An 8,694-nucleotide genomic window follows, 5' to 3' on the forward strand; every position below is an offset into this window, starting at 1 on the left:
TGCATGCTGCACGAGGCCCTTTCCATGAGTCGGTCCTGTTTCCTGTCAGGTAGCCCACTGTGTGCATACTGCACGAGGCCCTTTCTATACGTCCGTCCTGTTTCCTGTCGGGTAGCCCACTGTGTGCATGCTGCACGAGGCCCTTTCTATAAGTCCGTCCTGTTTCCTGTCAGGTAGCCCACTGTGTGCATGCTGCACGAGGCCCTTTCTATGAGTCGGTCCTGCTTCCTGTCAGGTAGCCCACTGTGTGCACGCTGCGCGAGGCCCTTTCTATAAGTCCGTCCTGTTTCCTGTCGGGTAGCCCACTGTGTGCACGCTGCGCGAGGACCTTTCTATGAGTCGGTCCTGCTTCCTGTCAGGTAGCCCACTGTGTGCACACTGCACGAGGCCCTTTCTATAAGTCCGTCCTGTTTCCTGTCAGGTAGCCCACTGTGTGCATGCTGCACGAGGCCCTTTCTATAAGTCGGTCCTGTTTCCTGTCGGGTAGCCCACTGTGTGCATGCTGCACGAGGCCCTTTCTATGAGTCGGTCCTGCTTCCTGTCCGGTAGCCCACTGTGTGCATACTGCACGAGGCCCTTTCTATAAGTCCGTCCTGCTTCCTGTCAGGTAGCCCACTGTGTGCATGCTGCACGAGGACCTTTCCATGAGTCGGTCCTGCTTCCTGTCAGGTAGCCCACTGTGTGCATGCTGCACGAGGACCTTTCTATAAGTCTGTCCTGTTTCCTGTCGGGTAGCCCACTTTGTGCATGCTGCACGAGGCCTTTTCTATAAGTCCGTCCTGCTTCCTGTCAGGTAGCCCACTGTGTGCATGCTGCACGAGGCCCTTTCTATAAGTCCGTCCTATTTCCTGTCAGGTAGCCCACTGTGTGCATGCTGCACGAGGCCCTTTCTATAAGTCGGTCCTGTTTCCTGTCAGGTAGCCCACTGTGTGCATACTGCACGAGGCCCTTTCTATAAGTCGGTCCTGCTTCCTGTCAGGTAGCCCACTGTGTGCATGCTGCACGAGGACCTTTCTATAAGTCCGTCCTGTTTCCTGTCGGGTAGCCCACTGTGTGCATGCTGCACGAGGACCTTTCCATGAGTCGGTCCTGCTTCCTGTCAGGTAGCCCACTGTGTGCATGCTGCACGAGGCCCTTTCTATGAGTCGGTCCTGCTTCCTGTCAGGTAGCCCACTGTGTGCATACTGCACGAGGCCCTTTCTATGAGTCCGTCCTGCTTCCTGTCAGGTAGCCCACTGTGTGCATACTGCACGACGCCCTTTCTATGAGTCGGTCCTGCTTCCTGTCAGGTAGCCCACTGTGTGCATACTGCACGAGGCCCTTTCTATAAGTCCGTCCTGTTTCCTGTCAGGTAGCCCACTGTGTGCATGCTGCACGAGGCCCTTTCTATACGTCCGTCCTGCTTCCTGTCAGGTAGCCCACTGTGTGCATGCTGCACGAGGCCCTTTCTATAAGTCGGTCCTGTTTCCTGTCAGGTAGCCCACTGTGTGCATGCTGCACGAGGCCCTTTCCATGAGTCGGTCCTGTTTCCTGTCGGGTAGCCCACTGTGTGCATGCTGCACGAGGACCTTTCCATGAGTCGGTCCTGCTTCCTGTCAGGTAGCCCACTGTGTGCATGCTGCACGAGGCCCTTTCTATGAGTCGGTCCTGCTTCCTGTCAGGTAGCCCACTGTGTGCATGCTGCACGAGGCCCTTTCTATGAGTCAGTCCTGCTTCCTGTCAGGTAGCCCACTGTGTGCATGCTGCACGAGGACCTTTCCATGAGTCGGTCCTGCTTCCTGTCAGGTAGCCCACTGTGTGCATACTGCACGAGGCCCTTTCTATGAGTCCGTCCTGCTTCCTGTCAGGTAGCCCACTGTGTGCATACTGCACGAGGCCCTTTCTATGAGTCCGTCCTGCTTCCTGTCAGGTAGCCCACTGTGTGCATACTGCGCGAGGCCCTTTCTATGAGTCGGTCCTTCTTCCTGTCAGGTAGCCCACTGTGTGCATGCTGCACGAGGCCCTTTCTATAAGTCTGTCCTGTTTCCTGTCGGGTAGCCCACTTTGTGCATGCTGCACGAGGCCCTTTCTATAAGTCGGTCCTGTTTCCAGTCAGGTAGCCCACTGTGTGCACACTGCACGAGGCCCTTTCTATACGTCGGTCCTGCTTCCTGTCGGGTAGCCCACTGTGTGCATGCTGCACAAGGCCCTTTCTATAAGTCCGTCCTGCTTCCTGTCAGGTAGCCCACTGTGTGCATGCTGCACAAGGCCCTTTCTATAAGTCCGTCCTGTTTCCTATCGGGTAGCCCACTGTGTACATGCTGCACGAGGCCCTTTCTATAAGTCCGTCCTATTTCCTGTCAGGTAGCCCACTGTGTGCATGCTGCACGAGGCCCTTTCTATAAGTCCGTCCTGTTTCCTGTCAGGTAGCCCACTGTGTGCATGCTGCAGGAGGCCCTTTCTATAAGTCCGTCCTGCTTCCTGTCGGGTAGCCCACTGTGTGCATGCTGCACGAGGACCTTTCCATGAGTCGGTCCTGCTTCCTGTCAGGTAGCCCACTGTGTGCATGCTGCACGAGGCCCTTTCTATGAGTCGGTCCTGCTTCCTGTCAGGTAGCCCACTGTGTGCATACTGCACGAGGCCCTTTCTATAAGTCCGTCCTGTTTCCTGTCGGGTAGCCCACTGTGTGCATACTGCACGACGCCCTTTCTATGAGTCGGTCCTGCTTCCTGTCAGGTAGCCCACTGTGTGCATGCTGCACGAGGCCCTTTCTATGAGTCCGTCCTGCTTCCTGTCAGGTAGCCCACTGTGTGCATACTGCACGACGCCCTTTCTATGAGTCGGTCCTGCTTCCTGTCAGGTAGCCCACTGTGTGCATACTGCGCGAGGCCCTTTCTATGAGTCGGTCCTGCATCCTGTCAGGTAGCCCACTGTGTGCATACTGCGCGAGGCCCTTTCTATGAGTCGGTCCTGCATCCTGTCAGGTAGCCCACTGTGTGCATACTGCACGAGGACCTTTTTACGAGTCCGCCTGGATGAGGCAGAGAGGATGAAATATGGGCGAAGTTGTCACCCAGGTGATGCAGAGGAAAAGATGAGGTTTGGGCGGAGCTGTCACCTAGGTGATGCAGAGGAGAAGATGAGGTGTGGGCGGGGCTGTCACCCAGGTGATGCAGAGGAGAAGATGAGGTTTGGGCGGAGCTGTAACCCAGGTGATGCAGAGGAGAAGATGAGGTGTGGGCGGGGCTGTAACCCAGGTGATGCAGAGGAGAAGATGAGGTTTGGGCGGAGCTGTAACCCAGGTGATGCAGAGGAGAAGATGAGGTGTGGGCGGAGCTGTCACCCAGGTGATGCAGAGGAGAAGATGAGGTGTGGGCGGAGCTGTCACCCAGGTGATGTAGAGAAGATGAGGTGTGGGCGGAGCTGTCACCCAGGTGAAGCAGAGGAGAAGATGAGGTTTGGGCGGAGCTGTAACCCAGGTGATGCAGAGGAGAAGATGAGGTGAGGGCGGGGCTGTAACCCAGGTGATGCAGAGGAAAAGATGAGGTTTGGGCGGAGCTGTCACCCAGGTGATGCAGAGGAGAAGATGAGGTTTGGGCGGAGCTGTAACCCAGGTGATGCAGAGGAAAAGATGAGGTTTGGGCGGAGCTGTCACCCAGGTGATGCAGAGGAGAAGATGAGGTGTGGGCGGGGCTGTCACCCAGGTGATGCAGAGGAGAAGATGAGGTGTGGGCGGGGCTGTAACCCAGGTGATGCAGAGGAGATGAGGTGTGGGCGGGGCTGTCACCCAGGTGATGCAGAGGAGAAGATGAGGTGTGGGCGGGGCTGTAACCCAGGTGATGCAGAGGAGAAGATGAGGTGTGGACGGAGCTGTCACCCAGGTGATGCAGAGGAAAAGATGAGGTTTGGGCGGAGCTGTCACCCAGGTGATGCAGAGGAGAAGATGAGGTGTGGGCGGAGCTGTCAACCAGGTGAAGCAGAGGAGAAGATGAGGTGTGGGCGGAGCTGTCACCCAGGTGATGTAGAGAAGATGAGGTGTGGGCGGAGCTGTCACCCAGGTGATGTAGAGAAGATGAGGTGTGGGCGGAGCTGTCACCCAGGTGATGTAGAGAAGATGAGGTGTGGGCGGAGCTGTCACCCAGGTGATGTAGAGAAGATGAGGTGTGGGCGGGGCTGTAACCCAGGTGATGCAGAGGAGAAGATGAGGTGTGGGCGGGGCTGTCACCCAGGTGATGCAGAGGAGAAGATGAGGTGTGGGCGGGGCTGTAACCCAGGTGATGCAGAGGAGAAGATGAGATGTGGGCGGGGCTGTCACCCAGGTGATGCAGAGGAGAAGATGAGGTGTGGGCGGGGCTGTCACCCAGGTGATGCAGAGGAGAAGATGAGGTGTGGGCGGGGCTGTCACCCAGGTGATGCAGAGGAGAAGATGAGGTGTGGGCGGGGCTGTCACCAAGGTGATGCAGAGGAGAAGATGAGGTGTGGGCGGAGCTGTCACCCAGGTGATGTAGAGGAGAAGATGAGGTGTGGACGGAGCTGTCACCCAGGTGAAGTAGAGGAAAAGATGAGGTGTGGGCGGAGCTGTCACCCAGGTGATGCAGAGGAGAAGATGAGGTGTGGGCGGAGCTGTCACCCAGGTGATGTAGAAAAGAAGATGAGGTGTGGGCGGAGCTGTCACCCAGGTGATGCAGAGGAAAAGATGAGGTTTGGGCGGAGCTATCACCCAGGTGATGCAGAAGAGAAGATGAGGTGTGGGCGGGGCTGTAACCCAGGTGATGCAGAGGAGAAGATGAGGTTTGGGCGGGGCTGTAACCCAGGTGATGCAGAGGAGAAGATGAGGTGTGGGCGGGGCTGTCACCCAGGTGATGCAGAGGAGAAGATGAGGTGTGGGCGGGGCTGTCACCCAGGTGATGCAGAGGAGATGAGGTGTGGGCGGAGCTGTCACCCAGGTGATGCAGAGGAGAAGATGAGGTGTGGGCGGAGCTGTCACCCAGGTGATGCAGAGGAGAAGATGAGGTGTGGGCAAAGCTGTCACCCAGGTGATGCAGAGGAGAAGATGAGGTGTGGGCGGAGCTGTCACCCAGGTGAGGCGGAGAAGATGAGGTGTGGGAGGAGCTGTCACCCGAGTGATTCAGAGGAGAAGATGAGGTGTGGGCGGAGCTGTCACCCAGGTGAGGCGGAGAAGATGAGGTGTGGGCGGAGCTGTCACCCAGGTGAGGCGGAGAAGATGAGGTGTGGGCGGGGCTGTCACCCAGGTGATGTAGAAAAGAAGATGAGGTGTGGGCAGAGCTGTCACCCAGGTGATGCAGAGGAAAAGATGAGGTTTGGGCGGAGCTGTCACCCAGGTGATGCAGAGGAGAAGATGAGGTGTGGGCGGGGCTGTCACCCAGGTGATGCAGAGGAGAAGATGAGGTGTGGGCGGAGCTGTCACCCAGGTGAGGCGGAGAAGATGAGGTGTGGGAGGAGCTGTCACCCGAGTGATTCAGAGGAGAAGATGAGGTGTGGGCGGAGCTGTCACCCAGGTGAGGCGGAGAAGATGAGGTGTGGGCGGAGCTGTCACCCAGGTGAGGCGGAGAAGATGAGGTGTGGGCGGGGCTGTCACCCAGGTGAGGCGGAGAAGATGAGGTATAGCGGGGCTGTCACCCAGGTGAGGCAGAGAAGATGAGGTGTGGGCGGGGCTGTCACCCAGGTGAGGCAGAGAACCATTCTTGCCTACAATTAGGCCTCGCCTACTGAGTCATGTGACCACAAAATGAAATGTACGTACTCATTAGAGAATTGTGCGGCTCATCACAATCAGGGGCGTGCACTCACCGAAACAGCGTCATGCCCATCAACGTACAGGAGGACACGTCCTATATGCAGCACCTGGGGAGGCAGACATACATGGATCAGTGGGCAGAGTAAGTATTCATACCCCCATATCTTATACGTAGATCAGTGGGCAGAGTAAGTATTCACACCCCCATCTCATACATGGATCAGTGTGCAGAGTAAGTATTCACACCCCCATCTCGTACATGAATCAGTGGGCAGAGTAAGTATTGATACCCCTATATCTTATACGTAGATCAGTGTGCAGAGTAAGTATTGATACCCCTATATCTTATACGTAGATCAGTGTGCAGAGTAAGTATTCACACCACCATCTCATACATGGATCAGTGTGCAGAGTAAGTATTCACACCCCCATCTCATACATGGATCAGTGTGCAGAGTAAGTATTCACACCCCCATCTCATACATGGATCAGTGTGCAGAGTAAGTATTCACACCCCCATCTCATACATGGATCAGTGTGCAGAGTAAGTATTCACACCCCCATCTCATACATGGATCAGTGTGCAGAGTAAGTATTCACCCCCCATCTCATACATGGATCAGTGTGCAGAGTAAGTATTCACACCCCCATCTCATACATGGATCAGTGTGCAGAGTAAGTATTCACACCCCCATCTCATACATGGATCAGTGTGCAGAGTAAGTATTCACACCCCCATCTCATACATGGATCAGTGTGCAGAGTAAGTATTCACACCCCCATCTCATACATGGATCAGTGTGCAGAGTAAGTATTCACACCCCCATCTCATACATGGATCAGTGTGCAGAGTAAGTATTCACACCCCCATCTCATACATGGATCAGTGTGCAGAGTAAGTATTCACACCCCCATCTCATACATGGATCAGTGGGCAGAGTAAGTATTCACACCCCCATCTCATACATGGATCAGTGGGCAGAGTAAGTATTCACACCCCCATCTCATACATGGATCAGTGGGCAGAGTAAGTATTCACACCCCCATCTCATACATGGATCAGTGTGCAGAGTAAGTATTCACACCCCCATCTCATACATGGATCAGTGTGCAGAGTAAGTATTCACACCCCCATCTCATACATGGATCAGTGGGCAGAGTAAGTATTCACACCCCCATCTCATACATGGATCAGTGGGCAGAGTAAGTATTCACACCCCATCTCATACATGGATCAGTGGGCAGAGTAAGTATTCACACCCCCATCTCATACATGGATCAGTGGGCAGAGTAAGTATTCACACCCCCATCTCATACATGGATCAGTGGGCAGAGTAAGTATTCACACCCCCATCTCATACATGGATCAGTGGGCAGAGTAAGTATTCACCCCCCATCTCATACATGGATCAGTGGGCAGAGTAAGTATTCACACCCCCATCTCATACATGGATCAGTGGGCAGAGTAAGTATTCACACCCCATCTCATACATGGATCAGTGTGCAGAGTAAGTATTCACACCCCCATCTCGTACATGGATCAGTGGGCAGAGTAAGTATTCACACCCCCATCTCATACATGGATCAGTGGGCAGAGTAAGTATTCACCCCCCATCTCATACATGGATCAGTGGGCAGAGTAAGTATTCACACCCCCATCTCATACATGGATCAGTGGGCAGAGTAAGTATTCACACCCCATCTCATACATGGATCAGTGTGCAGAGTAAGTATTCACACCCCCATCTCGTACATGGATCAGTGGGCAGAGTAAGTATTCACACCCCCATCTCATACATGGATCAGTGGGCAGAGTAAGTATTCACACCCCCATCTCATACATGGATCAGTGTGCAGAGTAAGTATTCACACCCCCATCTCATACATGGATCAGTGGGCAGAGTAAGTATTCACACCCCCATCTCATACATGGATCAGTGGGCAGAGTAAGTATTCACCCCCCATCTCATACATGGATCAGTGGGCAGAGTAAGTATTCACACCCCCATCTCATACATGGATCAGTGGGCAGAGTAAGTATTCACACCCCCATCTCATACATGGATCAGTGGGCAGAGTAAGTATTCACCCCCCATCTCATACATGGATCAGTGGGCAGAGTAAGTATTCACACCCCCATCTCATACATGGATCAGTGGGCAGAGTAAGTATTCACACCCCCATCTCATACATGGATCAGTGGGCAGAGTAAGTATTCACACCGCTATCTGAGTAATCTACTTGTGTTACTGGTGATCTGAGTTGTCAGGGGAAGTTACTGGTGATCAGAGTTGTCAGGGGACAGTTTCTGGTGATCAGAGTTGTCAGGGGACAGTTTCTGGTGATCAGAGTTGTCAGGGGAAGTTTCTGGTGATCAGAGTTGTCAGGGGAAGTTTCTGGCGATCAGAGTTGTCAGGGGACAGTTTCTGGCGATCAGAGTTGTCAGGGGACAGTTTCTGGCGATCAGAGTTGTCAGGGGACAGTTTCTGGCGATCAGAGTTGTCAGGGGACAGTTTCTGGCGATCAGAGTTGTCAGGGGACAGTTTCTGGCGATCAGAGTTGTCAGGGGACAGTTTCTGGCGATCAGAGTTGTCAGGGGACAGTTTCTGGCGATCAGAGTTGTCAGGGGACAGTTTCTGGCGATCAGAGTTGTCAGGGGCAGTAACACAAGAATGTGACAACTTCTGTCCATAACTTTCCCGTACAGAAGACACAAGCTGTACATTACATCCAGCCGTGACGTCACGCCTCTACCATTATACGCCTTAAATACTATGGGTCAGAGGTGGGAAGTCGGCCGTTCCCCCGGGGCCCCCGCCCCTCGTCTTCAGGAGGAGGAACGCGGGTCCCGGCTTCTTCCTTCCAATATTTACCTCTCAACCCGCGGGCTCCTTCTCCTCACAGGCGCCATATTGTTAGGGGCGTGTCCTCTGCATTTTCCCCGCCCCGCCCTCAGC

General features: G+C 54.4%; 1 protein-coding gene across 1 annotated transcript in view; it reads right to left on the reverse strand.

Annotated features, from left to right (window-relative positions):
• FBXW2 (F-box and WD repeat domain containing 2) overlaps positions 1–8,694 on the reverse strand; it is a 45,632-nt gene extending 36,938 nt beyond the window's left edge. The window contains exons 1-2 of the mRNA XM_040406199.1: positions 8,611–8,694; positions 5,791–5,844 (exon numbers count right to left, since the gene is read on the reverse strand). The gene's annotated coding sequence lies outside the window, so the exon portion shown is untranslated. The remainder of the gene's footprint in view (positions 1–5,790; positions 5,845–8,610) is intronic.

The sequence above is a fragment of the Bufo bufo genome, chromosome 8 (assembly GCF_905171765.1).
Source record: "Bufo bufo chromosome 8, aBufBuf1.1, whole genome shotgun sequence".
Taxonomy (NCBI): domain Eukaryota; kingdom Metazoa; phylum Chordata; class Amphibia; order Anura; family Bufonidae; genus Bufo; species Bufo bufo.